Here is a 22,644-nt window from a genome sequence, read left to right as displayed (position 1 = left end):
TCGTCATCACGTGCCATGTACATAACTCTTCCATTCAAATTATTCTGAACATATCAATAAAATATATTCTTGATAGTTCTATTCTCAGTGATTCTGGTAATTTGACAAATCAAATCGTGCTATTACGTTCTTTCTTGCTTAGAACATTAAGTTCATTCGGAACTCCATACCTACGAATTCTGGACCGTTACTCGCTTTACTAGAGGTCGGGAGGATAATAAAAAGGCAAAGAGCTCCAAAATATAAGAGAAAATATAAAGCCCAATAATAACACGGAGGTTACAAACCATGGATATTAATACGAATAGCAATATAAAGACACGGTATAAGTAAGAATAGTATCACCCCAAGGCGATAGTAGAAGTAAACAGATTTTCTGGTGAAAGATTGAAAAGAATGATGACAGAAATGATAATTAGGAAATATCAAGGATTAGAACTGGATTAAGTATTTTCACAATCTTATGGATGTATGCATTAAGAAAGAAAGTATAGGAATGGTGAGAATAATGGAACGGAAGAGCTTAATTTATAATGGAATACAGACAGAGTAATCGAGGCAGATCACCGTATTTAATTATAGAGATCTTAATTTCCTTACTCGCCGAAGAATCAAATCTTTTAGATTTCGAATATTTTCTTTAAATTCCTTGAATTTCGGAATTCAACCCTGACTCTGTCAAAAGTTAAGATGAATCTTTACTTTCCTATTTCACTCTTTGGTGATAGCTTCATTCGTACTCTTCGAATAATCGATTTATTTTTATCCATATTACTCAATAATGATAAAACACTATTTATCAGCTCATATTCGTCAGGAAAACATATTTATTATTAGCCATGACGACCTCACTCAAATTTCGGGACGAAATTTCTTTAACGGGTAGGTACTGTGTTGACCCGGGAATTTCCGACCAAATTTAAACTGAATCTTATTTGATTTCGACACGATAAGCAGAGTCTGTAATATTGAAATCTTAAAAACTTTGAACTGTGTTTAATATATTCATTTGACCTTCAACTGTTCTCGACGATTCACGATCAATTAACTATAAATAAATATGGTGTATATATATATATAATTATAAATATAAGTATATAATAAATTGAATTGATAAAATACAATTTAATCATTTGAATTAAATATGTAAAATATAGTTGATATAGTAATATTATTATTACTTTCATGATTATTATTATCTTAATCAATATTAGTATTATTAATATCATTATGGTTGTTATTATTATTAGAAAATAATACAATTTATTATTAATATCATTAATAAAATTTGTATTCCTATTATTACAAATCAGTATTTTTAATTATAATTAATCAATGTTAATATTACTAGTGTGTTTAATTAATTATTAATAATAATTATAAATATAATGAAAAGAGTACGAGATTGTTACAAACACCTTTCTTACAATCATAGAGGCAATGGATTTAAATTTTAATAACATTACTCAATCACTGTATGTTAAAAGATTGAGATCAAGATTTATACTGTGTTTGATAATTTGTATTAGTGAGTTACTCTGTGTGTTTGTATGTTATCATCCATCGAACCTATATATCTTAATTTATTTCATGATATCATTTTCTATAGATACATTAGATATACATATACATGATATAACAAACAAACCCACCACCCCCACTTGCATTTTTTTTCTTTTCTATCGACATCCAAATAACCCATTTTGTTTTTATGCTTTTGAATTCTTTTATGATTATCAAAACATCAATTTCTTTCTTCTTCTCTTATCTACCTAATGTAAACTTTCTTTACCTATATATACATACATAACCATATGTATATATATAGATTATATACATATATACATATATTCATATATATATATATATATATATATATATATATATATATATATATCCACAAATTCAAGATCAAACATATCATCTTCATTTTCAACAATCGGACACCGAGAATCCTCGCCACTTTTCACCACTTCAATTATATAAAACCATATTCCTAATACTGTACTCATATTATTGTTTCAAGTAGAACGAATTATTGTTGTTGATTAAGAATATATATTATTTACAATACATACACCTACAAAAGAACAATTGAGCTTACTTTATATGTTTTCTTTCCCTTTCCAGCTACCTAATCTATCTCATATAGGATATATATATTTACATACATATAAACTTATAGGCATATACATAAAGAGGAACTCAAATTCTTCCACCTTTCATCACCGGTACCATCTAAAACAACCACCACCATAACCCTTACTTGTACAAATTGTTGCAGCTTGTTTTCTAAATTCCTGTTTTCAAACAAGATCACCAAAAACCAAATAGAAGTGCTACTGTTACAGCTGCTATAACTATTAACTATTTATGGCATGAACAATCGTCACCCAACCTTGAACCAACTCAGATACTCACTGATAATGCTAAAAACGAACATATATTTCATAGCATTATTCCTCAAGAAAGACAAGCTTTTAGTTGCAATTGTTCTATTTACAAGTGATATTCGTTTAAATAATAAAAGGTGAAGACAAAAGACAGATTCGACGAATTGAAGACGCAAACGACCAAAAAGCTCAAAAGTACAAAAGACTATCAAAAAGGTTCAAAATATTGATGAGGAACGTCTCAAAATGACAAGAGTACAAGTTACAAAACGCAAAGTACGCGATTTAAAATAATACGCGAGGACGTCCGAAAATCCGGAACCGGGACCTGAGCCAAGAAGAAACGCCCGACGCAACGGACCAAAAATATCTAGTCTACTATGCACAAGAATATAATATAATATATATATAATTATATATAATTATATATTATATATATTATTATTATTATATTACGTCGGCAAGAAGAAAACAAAGTAGTTGGCTGGATCCAGGGTGGCCATGCGACTCGCATGGCCAGAAGCACAAAATCATGCGAGTCGCATGGAGTGAGATTGCTGGTCAGGTCCTATATAAAGCCAGTTTTGTGCCGAGTTTTAATCATCTTTTTTTCTCTTCCTCTTCATACGTAAATATATTTATATTTATAATTTATATTTTAATTTTAATTATAATTCTAATAATAAGGGTATGTTAGCGAATGTTGTAAGGGTGTAAGTCGAAATTCTGTCCGTGTAACGCTACGCTATTTTTAATCATTGTAAGTGATGTTCAACCTTTTTATATTAATGTCTCGTAGCTAAGTTATTATTATGCTTATTTAAAACGAAGTAATCATGATGTTGGGCTAATTACTAAAATTGGGTAATTGGGCTTTGTACCATAATTAGGGTTTGAATAAAAGAACGACACTTGTGGAAACTAGACTATGGGCTATTAATGGGCTTTATATTTGTTTAACTAAATGAAAGTTTGTTAATGTTAATATAAAGATTTACAATTGGGCGTCCCTATAAATTACCATATACACTCGATCGGACACGATGGGCGGGGTATTTATATGTACGAATAATCGTTCATTTAACCGGACACGGGAATGGATTAATAGCCACTAGAATAATCAAAACAGGGGTGAAATTACATTCAAGGGTAATTGGTGTAATTGTTAACAAAGTAGTAAAACCTTGGTTTACACGCAGTCGATAACCTGGTGTATTCATTAAACAAAGTATTAAAACCTTGTTACAATTCGAATCCCCAATTAGTTGGAATATTTATCTTCGGGTATAATAATAATTTGACAAGGACACTTGCAATTTATATTTATGACTGATGGACTGTTATGGACAAAAACCAGACGGACATATTAAATAATCCAGGACAAAGGACAATTAACCCATGGGCATAAAACTAAAATCAACACGTCAAACATCATGATTACGGAAGTTTAAATAAGCATAATTCTTTTATTTCATATTTTATTTCCTTTATTTTATATTTAATTGCACTTCTAATTATCGCACTTTTATTGTTATTTAATCGCACTTTTAATTATCGTACTTTTAATTATCGCAATTTAATTTTATCGCATTTTTATTATTCGCAATTTCATTATCGTTATTTACTTTACGCTTTAATTTAAAGTCTTGTATTTATTTTATATTTTACATTAGGTTTTAACTACGAATAAAGTTTTAAAATCGACAAACCGGTCATTAAACGGTAAAAACCCCCCTTTATAATAATAATATTACCTATATATATATTTGTATTTTTATAAAAGTAAACTAATATAGCGTTGAGCTTTGTTTAAAGATTTCCCTGTGGAACGAACCGGACTTACTAAAAACTACACTACTGTACGATTAGGTACACTGCCTATAAGTGTTGTAGCAAGGTTTAAGTATATCCATTCTATAAATAAATAAATATCTTGTGTAAAATTGTATCGTATTTAATAGTATTTTCCTAGTAAAATATAAGCTATTTTATATACACCTCGTTCGACATCAAGTATTTTTGGCGCCGCTGCCGGGGAACATTCGCCGAAGCGAAACGCCATATTTTTAATTTTTAAGTTATAATTAGTTTTTGTAAAATTTATATTTTTGTTTAAAAATTAAAAAATTAAAAAAAAAAAAAGAGTATTTTAAATATATTATTAAGTTTTTCTTTTATTTTTACAAAATTATAAAGTATTTTAAGTTTATTTTTAAGTTTTTATTTTAATTATATATATATATTTTATTTTAAAACAGAAAAAAAAAAGAGAAAATAAATATTAAATAAATTACGTGACCTGTCATTTGAACCAGACAAATTGAACCAGTTCAGGGTGGCCATGCGACTCGCATGACCCACCCCCTTAAACCATGCGAGTCGCATGAGGGGTCTGACAGGGCCACAAACAAACCCTAAAAACGCATTAATTACGGAGTATAATATATTATTATTATAATTAAACCCTAATTGATATTATTATTATAATTAAGTTTTTAATTTATTTAGTTATTTTTACTTTTTGTTTAGTTTTATTATTTATTTACTTAATACTTTTATTATAAAATATAAAAATAATATTTTTATAAAATCTAATATTTTTATAACTTTTTATAACTTTTATATTTTGTCCCTTTTTAATCGTTGTAGCGTAATATTTATATTTTTTAGCTCATATTTAATTTTAAACTTAGTTTTTGCTATAATTATTTTTACTCCTAGATTTTTAGGCTTTGCCGTAGAATTCCTTAAGTGCTTTTTCTTTAGACTAAGATTTAGGTGCTTTAGAATTTTGCGACGCCTTTTTAAGTTTTAGTTTCTTTTTAAGTTATTTCCATTTGGGATTTAGTTTTTCCTGTAAGCTTTAATATTTTTAGACCTTTTACTATGTATCAATTATCATTCCAATTAGTAATATCAATTTGCGATTATAATTTTAAGTTAGTTGTAGTAATAAGGTTAAATTAGTTAAGTATTTTTAAGTTTTTATAAGTTTCTTTTATTTTTCCGTCACCTTTTATTTTTCAACCATTTTTTTCTTTTTCGACCTTTTTCGACGAACTCTTTTTCTCTCTTATTTCTCGCTATTCTAGTTTTAGGACATAGATTTTTATTCTACTTCTTATCTAAATTTCTTAAAATTACGAAAATTTATTTTGAGTGGTTAAATCGATAGACATCAAAATTTTCTGGTTCGTAGTAATAGTTGGATTTGTACGTGGACCGGGTTATTGGAGCCAAACAGTCCTCAATTATATTGAGACCAAACGAATCCTGCCCCTCTGCTGCATCTTTTGGCTATTCGAAACGTGGGCAAAATCAGAAAAGTCTATTGATTGGATAACTTATTATAATTTTTCTTTCCTTTTAAAAACTAATAGGATATTCAGTGAATGCACCGAGCAAGACGTTCATCACCTTTTGTACGTTCACCACCTGTAACTCGATCAAGACATCGTTTAACAAATATAACCGCCGTTGATTTTTCTTTAGAATCGTCATCCAGTCGACCAAGTACTTCAGTTCAAATTTCCGATAATCCAGTTTTTGAAACAAACCTCGCAATTGAGAATCCAGAAAATATTCAGGAACGGTTCATAGATCCTGAACCATTAAACTTTCCTCCGGAACCACCAATCATTCAAACAGAGATTGTTGAGGAACGAACCATTAAATCAGAATCATCTAGTGATACCGATTCAACAAATTCAATTATGGAGAATCTGGAACCTTTAAGTATGGAAGACCGAATGAGAGCTAAACGCACTAGCCAAGGTCACGCAATTACTCATCCAGACATTAATGCGCCAGATTATGAAATCAAAGGACAAATTTTACACATGGTGACTAATCAATGCCAATTTAGTGGTGCGCCGAAGGAAGATCCAAATGAACATCTACGTACCTTTAATAGGATCTGCACACTATTTAAAATCCGAGAAGTGGAGGATGAACAGATATATCTCATGTTATTTCCCTGGACTTTAAAGGGAGAAGCCAAAGATTGGTTGGAATCGTTACCTGAAGGGGCGATTGATACATGGGACGTTTTAATTGATAAATTTCTTAAACAATTCTTTCCCGCATCTAAAGCCGTAAGACTTCAAGCAGAAATTGTTACGTTCACACAGAAACCAAATGAAACTCTATATGAGGCGTGGACAAGATATGGAAAGTTGTTAAGAGGATGTCCGCAACATGGTTTAGACACCTGTCAAATAGTACAAATATTTTACCGAGGATGCGACATCACTACAAGAAAAGACATAGATATAGCAGCTGGTGGTTCTATTATGAAGAAAACCGAAACTGATGCTTACAAAATTATTGATAATACTGCTTCCCACTCGCATGAGTGGCACCAAGAAAAAGATATCATTAGATCATCTAAAGCAGCTAGAGCCGATTCTAGCCATGACTTAGATTCCATTTCGGCAAAGATAGATGCTTTCGAGAGACGAATGGAAAAGATGACTAAGGATATTCACTCAATACGAATTAGTTGTGAGCAGTGTGGAGGACCACATTTGACAAAAGATTGTCTCAGTATTGAATTAACAATGGAACAAAGAGAGAATATTTCATACATAAACCAAAGGCCTGGAAATAATTATCAGAATAATTATCAACCGCCAAGACCGATTTACAATCAAAACCAGAATTATAACCGAAATATTCCATACAACAACCAACAAGGTCCTAGCAATCAACAAGTATCCAATAATACTTATAATCAGCAAAGACCGAATTTTCAAAACAAACCACCACAACAAACCGATGATAAAAAGCCGAATTTAGAAGATATGATGACGAAGCTAGTTGAAACTCAAACGCAGTTTTTCACATCTCAAAAACAAACAAATGAACAAAATGCTCAAGCATTTAGAAATCAACAAGCTTCTATTCAAAATCTGGAACAAGAAGTAAGTAACCTAGCAAGGTTAATAGGTGAAAGAAAACCGGGAAGTTTACCTAGTGATACAAATGCTAACCCCCGGAATGAAACAGCTAAAGCTATTACCACAAGAAGTGGTACAACACTTAAACCACCTGAAATACCTGTAACTTCTGATGAAACTATTCCTACTACACAAGAACCACAACCTGATCAAGATAATGAAAAAGAACCGGTAGTTGAAAAGGTTAATGAAGATAACACAGTTAAGGATAAACCTTATGTTAAACCATACCAACCACCACTTCCTTACCCGAGTAAAATGAAGAAGGAAAAACTTGAAGCCGAGCAATCCAAATTCTTGGATATGTTTAAACAGATAAATGTAAATCTTCCTTTCATTGACGTGATTTCAGGAATGCCAAGATATGCTAAATTCTTGAAAGATCTAATCACGAATAGAAAGAAAATGGAAGAACTCTCGGCTGTCACTATGAATGCAAATTGTTCAGCAGTGCTGTTAAATAAGATACCAGAAAAACTATCTGATCCAGGAAGTTTCACAATTCCATGTTTTCTGGGTAGTCTTAGTTCAATAGAAGCATTAGCAGACTTAGGTGCTAGTATAAATCTAATGCCGTATTCACTATACGCTAAACTAGACCTTGGAGAATTAAAACCAACAAGAATAAGCATACAACTAGCCGATAGATCAATAAAATATCCTAGAGGGATAATGGAAAACATGCTAGTTAAAGTTGGTACTTTAGTATTCCCAGTAGATTTTGTTGTTTTGGACATGGAAGAAGATTCTCAAGTTCCTCTCATATTAGGAAGACCATTCTTAAACACGGCTAAAGCAATGATAGACGTGTTCGGTAAGAAACTGACCCTAAGTATAGAGGATGAGAGTGTTACCTTTTCAGTGGATAGAGCAATGCAACAACCACAATCTGCAGATGATACATGTTATTATATTCAAACTATAGATGCACATGCAGAATTATTAGAAGAATTTCCAGAATTACAAGGAACAGGAGAATGTTCTTTAGGAGAAGGTAATGAACCAATTGATGAAGCTGAAATGTTAGCTACACTTATAGCTAATGGATATGAACCAACAACAGAAGAAATTCAAATGCTAAAAGAAGAAGATAGATATCGATATAAATCATCGATAGAAGAACCTCCGAAATTAGAGTTAAAGCCACTTCCAAACCATTTGGAATACGCTTATTTACATGGTGAATCTGAATTACCTGTAATAATATCGTCTTCTCTTACTGAAAATGAGAAATCACAACTCATTTCTGTGTTGAAAGCTCATAAACCAGCCATTGCATGGAAGATTCATGATATTAAAGGAATAAGTCCTTCGTATTGCACACATAAAATCCTTATGGAAGAAGGTCATAAAACGTATGTGCAACGCCAACGAAGACTAAATCCTAATATGCAAGATGTAGTTAAGAAAGAGATTATTAAACTGCTAGATGCAGGTTTGATATATCCAATCTCTGATAGTCCATGGGTAAGCCCAGTTCAATGCGTACCTAAGAAGGGTGGCATGACTGTCATCACAAATGAGAAAAATGAGCTTATTCCTACTAGGACTGTAACAGGATGGCGTGTATGTATTGATTATAGAAAATTAAATGACGCCACCAGAAAAGATCACTTTCCTTTACCTTTCATAGATCAAATGTTGGAAAGATTAGCCGGAAATAGTTACTACTATTTTCTAGATGGATTTTCCGGATATTTTCAAATTCCAATAGCACCCGAAGACCAAGAGAAAACCACATTCACGTGCCCTTATGGTACTTTTGCTTACAAAAGAATGCCATTTGGACTTTGTAACGCCCCTGCAACCTTTCAAAGGTGCATGATGGCGATTTTTCACGACATGATAGAAGAATGCATGGAAGTATTCATGGATGACTTTTCAGTTTTCGGTGATACATTTAAATCATGTCTAGTTAATCTGGAACGAATGCTAATTAGATGCGAAAAATCAAATCTAGTACTTAATTGGGAGAAATGCCATTTCATGGTTAAAGAAGGCATCGTTCTTGGACATAAAATTTCAAAAGAAGGAATTGAAGTGGATAGAGCTAAAGTAGATGTAATTGCTAAACTTCCACATCCCACAAATGTTAGAGGAGTTAGGAGTTTTCTAGGGCATGCCGGTTTTTACCGACGTTTTATAAAAGATTTTTCTAAAATTGCCACTCCTATGAATAAACTCCTAGAAAAGGATGCGCCATTCATCTTTTCAGATGAGTGTATCAAATCTTTTAATATTCTTAAAGAAAAACTCACTAATGCGCCGATCATGATAACACCAAATTGGAATCTACCATTTGAACTAATGTGCGATGCAAGTGATTTTGCAATGGGAGCCGTTTTAGGACAAAGGATTGAAAAACGATTTCAACCTATATATTATGCTAGTAAGACGTTACAAGGAGCACAAACGAACTATACAACTACTGAAAAAGAACTCCTTGCTATTGTCTTTGCTTTTGACAAATTTAGATCATATCTCGTTCTAGCAAAAACGGTGGTCTATACAGACCATTCTGCTCTTAGATACCTATTTTCAAAACAAGATGCTAAACCAAGATTAATCCGTTGGATCTTACTCTTACAAGAGTTTGATATTGAAATCCGAGATAAAAGAGGAGCAGAAAATCTCGCCGCTGATCATCTTTCTCGTCTTGAAAACCCCGAATTAGAAGTTCTAAATGAATCAGCCATACAAGACAACTTCCCTGATGAATATCTATTGAAGATAGATTATAAAGAAATCCCATGGTTTGCAGACTATGCAAACTACTTAGTTTGTGGATTCCTTGAAAAAGGATTATCGTACCAAAGACGAAAGAAATTCTTCAGTGATATAAAACACTATTTCTGGGAAGATCCACATCTGTTTAAAAGTTGTCCCGATGGAATAATACGCCGATGTGTATTTAGAGATGAAGCTAGTAAAATTTTAAACCATTGTCACACAGGACCAACAGGAGGGCATTATGGGCCTCAACTAACAGCAAGAAAAGTTTATGAAGCTGGATTCTATTGGCCTACAATTTACAAAGACGCACACCTTCTTTGCAAATCCTGTGATGCATGTCAAAGGGCCGGAAAAATAAGTCAACGCGATGAAATGCCACAAAATGTCATCCAAGTATGTGAAGTATTTGACATTTGGGGTATTGACTTTATGGGTCCATTTCCAAAATCTAATAATAATCTATATATACTCGTAGCCATTGATTATGTATCTAAATGGGCGGAAGCACAAGCTCTCCCAACTAACGATGCACGAGTTGTAGTCAACTTTTTAAAACGTCTTTTTGCAAGGTTTGGAACACCGAAAGCTTTAATAAGTGATCGAGGTACTCATTTTTGTAATAATCAACTTGAGAAAGTTCTTAAAAGATATGGGGTAACTCATAAAATCTCCACCGCATATCATCCACAAACAAGTGGACAAGTTGAAAATACCAACCGAGCTTTAAAACGTATTCTAGAGAAAACCGTAGGATCAAATCCGAAGGAATGGTCCATTAAATTGGAGGATGCACTCTGGGCTTTTAGAACAGCCTACAAAACTCCAATTGGAACCACACCTTTTAGACTTGTTTATGGAAAAGCATGTCATCTTCCAGTAGAAATTGAACACAAAGCATTTTGGGCTTTGAAGACATGTAATCTTGATTTACATGAAGCCGGACGTCTACGATTAAGTCAACTGAACGAATTAGAAGAATTAAGACATGAAGCATACGAAAATTCGTTAATCTATAAAGAAAGAACAAAGAAATGGCATGATAAAAGAATCAGAAGTTCAAAAGAATTTAAAGAAGGAGACAGAGTTCTTCTTTTCAATTCACGATTCAAGCTATTTCCTGGAAAATTGAAATCAAGATGGTCTGGACCATTCATAGTCAAAAGAGTTTTCCCATACGGAACGATAGAATTAATAAATTCAAATGGGATTGAATTTAAAGTTAATGGTCACAGAGTTAAACATTACATACATGGTCCGATGGAAGTCGACAACGAAGTTAATCACAATTTCGACACCACAGCTAACTAATTGTGGGGAGAATCAAGTCTTTAAAGGATAATATATATTTCTGTTAGAGTTAGATTGTCTGTTTTCGTGTAGTTCTCGAAAATGGAACACGTATGGTCTTTCCCTAGCAGACCCTAAAGAACTAGTCTTCTCCCCCCATTCTGAATTTTTATTTTTTTTTAGGTTTTTACAAAATGAAGACTGCCTGTGAACTAAACCATGGTCTAATGCTACACGCTTTGATCACTAAACGTAATAATGACATACTCCCGAGTGAAATAGTATCAGTAATCAGAGAAAGAATGGACGGAGTTAGAAAAGGATCCAGATGCGAAGATAATAAGTTACAATTTGGTAAAGGAAAATCAAAATCCGCAGCGAAAAGAAGAGCACGACACCTAGAACGATGTCACAAATGCGGAAAATGGTCACATGGAGGTAAATGTTCAAATAATCAAACCTATTCAAATACCGAATTTGTTACTTTATGCAGAGACGGACCGTTCATATGTTTAGAAGAAAAGACAATGAATGCTCGAGGTTACGCCTATGCAGCCATGGAAAATCAATTAAACCGACTATCTTATGAATATAATAGATCATATAACTAAGAAATCTATTTCACAGGTATGTCTGTACAGTTTTTATTTTTATTTTTATTTTTAACCTTTTGATAATAAACGCTAATTTGTTCGCTAAAAAGTATTAAATTGGTATTAAATAAAATTAGGTTTGGCGACCGAAATTATTGATATCGTTCAAAAATTTATTACATCACTGCGAAATTTAACGTTTATTCTTAAGGTATAAATATCTTTAATCAATCAACCCAAAATATTTCAAAAATTCGTCATGAGTTAAATTAGGTCTTGGAACCGAAATTGCTTTACCGAAAAGAGGGGCGCATATTTTTGATAATATTTGATTGATTAAAGTGGGATAAAAAGACAAAAAGATTTTCAATTTTATTTTTACCATGTTTTTAAAATTAATATTTAAACCTTAAATTAATATTGTAAACTTTATAAAAACAATATATTTAAAATTGTAAATATTTGAAAAAATTAATATAAGTTTGATATGATTTATAAATTTTTAAATTAAGTTTGGTGTGAATTTTTAATTTTTAAAATATGAAATTTTAATTTTATGCATTTCAAATTTTAAGTTTGGTGTGAATTTATAATATGAATTTTTAAATTAAGTCTGGTGTGAATTTTTAAAATATGAATTTTTAATTTTATGCATTTCAAATTTTAAGTTTGGTGTGAATTTTTAATTTTTAATTTTGAATTTTATATTTAAGTTGTGTGAATTTAAAAAAAAAAAAAAAAAACAAAAATTTACTTTATCTCTTTAAGTTAAAAATATGATTTTTAAAATTCGTCGTAAGTTGAAGACTAGGTCTTTGAACCGAAATTGCTTTACCCGAGGGAGGGACGAGAACTTTTATTATCATTATTTTTAATCTTATTGATTTAAAGTATGCCAAAAACATTGAAAAAATTCAAAAAAATCTAAGCTTTTAAAACAATCGCTTGAAAATGACAAAATTGTAAAATTTTGTCGAGGGACGGACTAGGGCATCATCCCGAAACGACCTCGTCTTAAAAAGAAACAAAATTTTTAAATTTTATTAAATTTTATGTTTTAAAAGTATAAGGTTTTTATAAAAAAAAAAAAAAAAAAAAAAAAAAAAAAAAAAAAAAACCTGGAAAATACACCCATGCGACTCGCATGGGGGAAAGGCAAAAACCATGCGAGTCGCATGGCCATAAAAAACTGGACAGGATCAAGTTTCAGTCGAGTTCTGTTTCTTTCTCACAATACACACACATATACACGAAAACTCTCCAAAACCCTCTCAAAAATTCATCATTTTTCATCAAATTTCTTGCAAAACTTCACAATAATCATGCCTAGATTCAGTAGTCTCAACCCCTTCAGGAGAAAGGTAAAGATTTCACCCCTAATCTCTTTAAATTCGAATTTTTGTGTTCTTGAGCTAGAAATTTTATATTTTGATTTTGTTAAATTTAGGTGTAATTAGAGCTAAATTGTTGTTATATTATGCATGTATATCCTAGATAGAAGCTATTTAACAGGAATTGAAGCTAAAAACTTCAAATTTTTAAGAATCTAGGGTTTGTGTTCTTGAGCAATTTGGGGCTTTTTGATATAAACAGGTTATGGCCGATTTTTGTCATGAATTGTTGCTAAATTAAGTAGTGTAACATGTTTAGGTAGTTAATTGATCCAAACTTTGAGCCTAAACATGTTTTTGAGAATTAAAGTGGACTTTTTAAGTCTAAAAATTCATGAACTTGGATAATTTAATATAAAGGCCATTTGAAACTTGTTTCATTGCTAGTAGTGATTATTTTGGCATGTTATTTGAGATAAATGCTTATGAACTTGATGTACATTTTTCGTATATGTTTATTTGACAAAGTATAGACTTGACAAAAATATGAAAATGAGCACTAGTTTGATTTGAATGCCATGTAACAAGTGTTTAATTGCTATAATGATTATTGTTGACATGTTTAAGAGTTTAAATGTGATAAAACATTGTACACATTTTCGTATGTAAAAGTGTAGAATTGTTATTGTTAAGAAAATGTGTTATGAATTGAACATGTCATCATAATTGTTTCAAGTTATTATTTTGCTAACACTAATGCATATTTGGATGCACAATTTTTGTGTTTAAATGTGTTTTACAGAGAGCCGATACTGGAGGTTCAGGAGCATCATCATCCAGGCAACCAGAGCCCGAACCGGAAATGTTTCATGAACAAGAACAACATATGCAACAAGAAGAAGAAGAACATGAGGAGCAACATATTCCTTATCACGATCAAGATCAATTATTCGTGAATCAGTTTCGTCAATTCGCTCCATATCAAAGGATTCTGAGCTTAGACATTAATGAAGATCAGTTACACCCAAATCTGAGATTTGATCGATGTTGGATAGAGTATCCAGATTATCAAAAGAACATGCACATTCTCTACTTTAAGGTTGTTGAAATGCCAAGGGCAATTGACTGGGTACCTTTGGAAACAGTTGACCTTGCCGAACCAATTCGGGAATTATTGGTGCAAAGGTATGGTAATTCTCAGTTTAACGATTGGATGCGCCTATTTTCCATTCGTAGAACCATATATAGGGAATGGTGTATAGAATTACTTAGTACTATTAAGTTAAACAGTGATGTTAGGAGGATAGATGATAGAAGCTTTATTAGATTTCTGTTAGGTGGACGCATGTACAGAATGTCCATTATAGATTTGGCTAGGGCCTTACAGATTTACACCCCTGCTGAACTTTTGAGCCCCGACTGTAATAGCTTGATTGCCCAAGGAGAAAGGGTAGATAGGGAATTTGATATTAACGCTGTCTGGAGGCGTATGTCCCACTTTAATGAATTTCACGCCAGTGGAAATCATACATACTTAGATATAGACAGAGCTGAACTCCGGGTGATTCATAGATTCTTAGCAAACACAATTACACAAAGGGGTAGGAATAAGGAGAAATTGACCGTAAACGATTTGTTCTACCTCAAGTGTATTAGAGACCCGAGGAGTTTCGTTAACATTCCCTATTGTGTTGGTTATTATCTCGCTAATGTAGTTTCGGGGATGAAATCGGGGAGTATTATAGGTGGTGGTATTTTCATTACTCTCATTGGAGAGTATTTAGGTGTAGATAAGCACCAAGGGGGTCCAATGAACGAAATAGAGGACGGAGGTGAAACTATAAGTTCAAACCTTTATCACGGTGCAAGGGTATTATTGATGAGACGTGGTCGGGTATATCGATACGAGGGACCTCAGCGACAGGTAGAGAGAGGTTCGGATGACGAGATGGAGGATGCGAACAACATTATAGGAGTTGTTCGGGAGACTGCTCTTGATTTAGGCGTTCGTATGGAGGATGAATACATGACGAACTATGATAGGCATATGCAGTACGAGGCATGGCAACGCCGGAATGACTACGAGCATTCCCGGCAACGAGAGCATGGCCGATGGGATTATCATCAGCGCCAAATCATAAGCCAGTTGCAGCCTGGCGAGATGTATTATCCGACCCGACCCGCATACTATCCCGCACATCAGCCAGAAATGAGACCACCCTATGATTCATATGATTATGACGCAGCATACCAGTTCACCTATAATCAGCCATGGAACCCGGACGCAAACATGAATTGGGATCCATATCCTAATTTTCCTCATAACCCACCTCCTGATCAGTAGAGATAAGTTGGTAATTTTTATTTTTATTTTAAACACTTAACATTTTATTACGTTTATGTAATGTTTGATATTCTTATTATTATTGTGTACTAATATTTTTCTTATAGTTTGAAAGTGGGATGCCAAAGTTCCATTTCAAATTGCATGTATGATTATATTTGTATTGTATGTATTCTATTTTATGCACAAAACAGGGTAAAACAACGCGTTTTCAAAGACTGGCATTAAGTTCAGCAAAAGCAAGTAATTTTGACGACAATGATGCAAAATGTATGTGAAATAACAACAAGACGGAATGAACAAATGACGTGCACCATTTATCATTCAGCAAACAAACGCCAATATATTTGGAAACTTTGGTAAAAATTTAATCATTTTCACACAAATCACCCTCAATAATTTAAATTGTTACTGATTTTTTGCAAATGAGGGCATTGCAAGATCTTAAGTGTGGGAAGGGGTTAAATTCTTTCGGATTTTAAAATTTTTACTTTATACACTTGGTTACCATTAAAAATACTAGTAAAGCAGTAGTTGTATTAGAATCTAGTGCTCTCTGATAAAAAAGAACAGCCCTAGTCTTATATACTGACTACCCAATTCTAGTAAAATTTTTCAAAATTTTCAATTAAATGAATTCAAAATCATGTTTATACATATTTATGAACGATAAAACTAGGTTTTAACACCGAAATTATTGTTACCTCGGAAAGGACATAAATTGAGAAACAAACTAAAATGTTAAAATTCATTTAAAATGGAATAGAGGACGATAAAAAGAAAAATAAAAAGCCAAGTGTGGGAAAATTTACCAATTTATTTTAAACATATGCCACATATATTTGTAACAAATAACTGAAAATACTTTTGCTTTGGACTAAACTAAACTGTTTTACCCGATGAAAGAAAAGAAGAGATGGATCTACACGATGAATCAATTCCATCACTAAAAGGAAGTAAAGTCTTCCGAAAAAGATACGCGCTTCTTGATTTAGGTCATGAAGTTGTCGTCCAGACCAGCTGTAGGTTGACGAAAAATCTAGAAAAGTCATCACTAAAATCAGCTGGAAATCCACGGACCTCAGCATTAAACAGGGTCGCCAAGTGGTCAGATTTATCCTAACCATGAGAAGGATTTATCTCGTACAATGGGGGGGCACCATGCAAATTAGCTGGATAAGACTAATGAATCAGATCCCCAGAAAGGATAATCTCCTTAAAGATTAAAAATCAGCTTTTAAGACTGATATTACTCAATCCTAGAGATTGACCTTAAAGATTGAGAATTACAAACTCATGGAATTCGATGATATCTAAACTCGAGCTTGAACGAGAAAATATTTTGATCAAAAATACAAACCGATTTGTTTTCTGAAAACCCTATTTTCAATGCGTTCATTACCATTGAACGTAAAATCCTAGGAATTCACCTGGAATTCATTAGGTCACCTGAACTAAATCGGGTGTCAACCGTAAGAACGGTGGTTGCATAACATGGTCAAAGACAGGACTTTGTGCCAAACCGACAAATTATAAGGGTGAGCTTTGCTATTGCTCCTACCAAGGATAGTAATTGCGTCCGACACGTTATAAACCATAATCAAAAGCATGTCACGGGACATTGCCTTAACAGTTGCTTGTTCAACGCTTTCCTTTACAACCGGACAGTAGTTTGCCGAAAGGTAATATACGGGACAAGTAAACTGGACGTGTTGCTTTCCAAATACAAGGTTAGCAAGTGGGTGACACAAAACCGCAAGTTTTGAGCTAAAATTTTCAAATCTGAAACCCACCAAACCCACAAAAATATTTTGCAAACACCGGTAAAGGGTTATTCCGGAAAACTTATCTAGGGTAAAAACTAGATTTCAAAAGATCAAATGTTTTCATAAAGATCCAATTTCCTTAATGGATCTAAATTTTTATAGTCATGTGGGACTGTAAACCATATCGTTACTACCATTGTTTATACCGCCGTATAAAAATCACTGATGTACAAAGTGTGAAGAATAAAAAAGTGATTCTAGTATTTCAAGACAATATTGCTTGAGGACAAGCAACGCTCAAGTGTGGGAATATTTGATAATGCTAAAAACGAACATATATTTCATAGCATTATTCCTCAAGAAAGACAAGCTTTTAGTTGCAATTGTTCTATTTACAAGTGATATTCGTTTAAATAATAAAAGGTGAAGACAAAAGACAGATTCGACGAATTGAAGACGCAAACGACCAAAAAGCTCAAAAGTACAAAAGACTATCAAAAAGGTTCAAAATATTGATGAGGAACGTCTCAAAATGACAAGAGTACAAGTTACAAAACGCAAAGTACGCGATTTAAAATAATACGCGAGGACGTCCGAAAATCCGGAACCGGGACCTGAGCCAAGAAGAAACGCCCGACGCAACGGACCAAAAATATCTAGTCTACTATGCACAAGAATATAATATAATATATATATAATTATATATAATTATATATTATATATATTATTATTATTATATTACGTCGGCAAGAAGAAAACAAAGTAGTTGGCTGGATCCAGGGTGGCCATGCGACTCGCATGGCCAGAAGCACAAAATCATGCGAGTCGCATGGAGTGAGATTGCTGGTCAGGTCCTATATAAAGCCAGTTTTGTGCCGAGTTTTAATCATCTTTTTTTCTCTTCCTCTTCATACGTAAATATATTTATATTTATAATTTATATTTTAATTTTAATTATAATTCTAATAATAAGGGTATGTTAGCGAATGTTGTAAGGGTGTAAGTCGAAATTCTGTCCGTGTAACGCTACGCTATTTTTAATCATTGTAAGTGATGTTCAACCTTTTTATATTAATGTCTCGTAGCTAAGTTATTATTATGCTTATTTAAAACGAAGTAATCATGATGTTGGGCTAATTACTAAAATTGGGTAATTGGGCTTTGTACCATAATTAGGGTTTGGATAAAAGAACGACACTTGTGGAAACTAGACTATGGGCTATTAATGGGCTTTATATTTGTTTAACTAAATGAAAGTTTGTTAATGTTAATATAAAGATTTACAATTGGGCGTCCCTATAAATTACCATATACACTCGATCGGACACGATGGGCGGGGTATTTATATGTACGAATAATCGTTCATTTAACCGGACACGGGAATGGATTAATAGCCACTAGAATAATCAAAACAGGGGTGAAATTACATTCAAGGGTAATTGGTGTAATTGTTAACAAAGTAGTAAAACCTTGGTTTACACGCAGTCGATAACCTGGTGTATTCATTAAACAAAGTATTAAAACCTTGTTACAATTCGAATCCCCAATTAGTTGGAATATTTATCTTCGGGTATAATAATAATTTGACAAGGACACTTGCAATTTATATTTATGACTGATGGACTGTTATGGACAAAAACCAGACGGACATATTAAATAATCCAGGACAAAGGACAATTAACCCATGGGCATAAAACTAAAATCAACACGTCAAACATCATGATTACGGAAGTTTAAATAAGCATAATTCTTTTATTTCATATTTTATTTCCTTTATTTTATATTTAATTGCACTTCTAATTATCGCACTTTTATTGTTATTTAATCGCACTTTTAATTATCGTACTTTTAATTATCGCAATTTAATTTTATCGCATTTTTATTATTCGCAATTTCATTATCGTTATTTACTTTACGCTTTAATTTAAAGTCTTGTATTTATTTTATATTTTACATTAGGTTTTAACTACGAATAAAGTTTTAAAATCGACAAACCGGTCATTAAACGGTAAAAACCCCCCTTTATAATAATAATATTACCTATATATATATTTGTATTTTTATAAAAGTAAACTAATATAGCGTTGAGCTTTGTTTAAAGATTTCCCTGTGGAACGAACCGGACTTACTAAAAACTACACTACTGTACGATTAGGTACACTGCCTATAAGTGTTGTAGCAAGGTTTAAGTATATCCATTCTATAAATAAATAAATATCTTGTGTAAAATTGTATCGTATTTAATAGTATTTTCCTAGTAAAATATAAGCTATTTTATATACACCTCGTTCGACATCACTCACCCTTTAAACCACGGTATTTTTCTTGCTGTTGCTGCAGACCACAAAACATCACCACAAACCATCATAGCAACCACCAAACCTACTGCAAAACCTGCAACTTTTTCTTATCTATTCAGGCTGCTGTTCCAACAGCTTCTACAGCTGTTAACAAATCATTTTACATCACCTTGTTCCTTCTCTCTTTGAAAATCATTAAAACGTCACCACTAACACTTTTGATTAGGATGCTCGACAACCATCACCTCAGCAAACTGCCTACTGCTACATACCAGGTTTCATATGACTAATTCAATTGAAAAAGCTGCTAATACAGTTATACTATCCGGTACCTTTTTATTTCGAGATCAAACAGAAACCAAACACCATTATTATGCTATTAACATGCTGCTGCTGCTACACCTGCACATCAACAAACTATCTTACAATTTTTTTTATATTTCTGTTTCGAATTAAATCACAATCCAAAAGCATCACTTTTGTTACTTACTGATGTGGTAGCGGAGTGTATATAAAATAGCTTTATATTTTAGCAGGAAAATACTATTAAATACGATACAATTTTACACAAGATATTTATTTATTTAGAGAATGGATATACTTAAACCTTGCTACAACACTTATAGGCAGTGTACCTAATCATACAGTAGTGTAGTTTTTAGTAAGTCCGGTTCGTTCCACAGAGAAAATCTTTAAACAAAGCTTAACGCTATATTAGTTTACTTTTATAAAAATACAAATATATATATAAGTAATATTATTATTATAATGGGGGGTTTTTACCGTTTAATGACCGGTTTGTCGATTTTAAAACTTTAGTCGCAGTTAAAACCAAATGTAAAATAATAAATAAATACAAGACTTAATTTAAAGCATAAAGTAAATAACGATAATGAAATTGCGAATAATAAAAGTGCGATAAAATAAACTTGCGATAATTAAAAAGTACGATAATTAAAAGTGCAATTAAATACAATAACAATAAAAATGCGATAATTAGAAGTGCAATTAAATATAAAATAAAGGAAATTAAATATGAAATAAAAGAATTATGCTTATTTAAACTTCCGTAATCATGATGTTTGACGTGTTGATTTTAGTTTTATGCCCATGGGTTAATTGTCCTTTGTCATGGATTATTTAATATGTCCGTCTAGTTTTTGTCCATAACAGTCCATCAGTCATAAATATAAAGTGCGAGTATCCTCATCAAATTATCCTTATACCCGAAGTTAAATATTCCAACTAATTGGGGACTTAAACTATAACAAGATTTTAATACTTTATTTAATAATTACACCAGGATGTCGACTGAGTGTAACCCAAGGTTTTAATATTTTGTTATCAATTATACCAAGTGTCCTTGTACATAATTTCACCCCTGTTTTAATTATTCTAGTGGCTATTAATCCATTCTCGTGTCCGGTTAAATGAACGATTATTCGTACATATAAATACCCCGCCCATCGTGTCCGATCGAGTGTATATGGTAATTTATAGGGACGCCCAATTGTAAATCTTTATATTAACATTAACAAACTATCATTTAGTTAAACAAATATAAAGCCCATTAATAGCCCATAGTCTAATTTCCACAAGTGTCGTTCTTTTGTCCAAACCCCAATTATGGTACAAAGCCCAATTACCCAATTTTAGTAATTAGCCCAACATCATGATTACTTCGGATTAAATAAGCATAATAATAACTTAGCTACGAGACATTAAATTAAAAAGGTTGAACATAACTTACAATGAATAATAATAGCGTAGCGTTACACGGACAGAATTTCGACTTACACCCTTACAATATTCGCTAACATACCCTTATTATTAGGATTAAAATTAAAATTAAAATTAAAATTAAAATATAAATATAAATATTTACGTATAGATATAGAGAGGATGGATATATATGTTGTTTTTTTTTGCGATCAGAATTCGTTTGCTTTTATAGGGAGTTTCAGAATTTGGGGCTCCGCGACTCGCGGCTCTTTTTGCCTTCAAACTCCGCGAGTCGCGGAGTTTGAAAATACAGCTCACCAACTTTGGAGTCTTTCTTGCCGACGGATTTTTATTATTTATATAATATATAAATAATTATAAGAATTATTTAAATATTATATTATATTTATGTGCATAGTTGACTTGTAATTTTTAGTCCATTGCGTCGAGCGTTGAGAGTTGACTCTGGTCCCGGTTTCGGATTTTCGAACGTCCTTGCGTACAATTTAATATCTTGTACTTTGCGTTTTGAATCTTGTACTCTTGTAATTTCGAGACGTTTCTTATCAATAATTGGAACCTCTTTGATTGTATTTTGTACTTTTGAGCTTTTTGGTCGTTTGCGTCTTCAATTCGTCGAATCTGTCTTTTGTCTTCACCTTTTATTATTTAAACGAATATCACTTTTAAATAGAACAATTGCAACTAAAAGCTTGTCTTTCTTGAGGAATAATGCTATGAAATATATGTTCGTTTTTAGCATTATCAAATATTCCCACACTTAAGCGTTGCTTGTCCTCAAGCAATATCGTCTTGAAATACTAGAATTACTTCTTTATTCTTCACACTTTGTACATCAGTGATTTCTATACGGCGGTATAAACAATGGTAGTAATGATATGGTTTACAGTCCCACATAACTATAAAAATTTAGATCCATTAAGGAAATTGGATCTTTATGAAAACATTTGATCTTTTGAAAATTAAATCTAGTTTTTACCCTAGATAATTTTTCCGGAATAACCCTTCACCGGTGTTTGCAAAATATTTTTGTGGGTTTGGTGGGTTTCAAATTTGAAAATTTTAGCTCAAAACTTATGGTTTTGTGTCACCCATTTGCTAACCTTGTATTTGGAAAGCAACACGTCCAGTTTACTTGTCCCGTATATTACCTTTCGGTAAACTACCGTCCGGTTGTAAAGGAAAGCGTTGAACAA

The sequence above is a fragment of the Rutidosis leptorrhynchoides genome, chromosome 3, assembly GCF_046630445.1.
Source record: "Rutidosis leptorrhynchoides isolate AG116_Rl617_1_P2 chromosome 3, CSIRO_AGI_Rlap_v1, whole genome shotgun sequence".
Classification (NCBI taxonomy): Eukaryota; Viridiplantae; Streptophyta; class Magnoliopsida; order Asterales; family Asteraceae; genus Rutidosis; species Rutidosis leptorrhynchoides.
The sequence above is the reverse complement of the archived record's forward strand: the minus strand, read 5'-3'. Positions refer to the sequence as shown.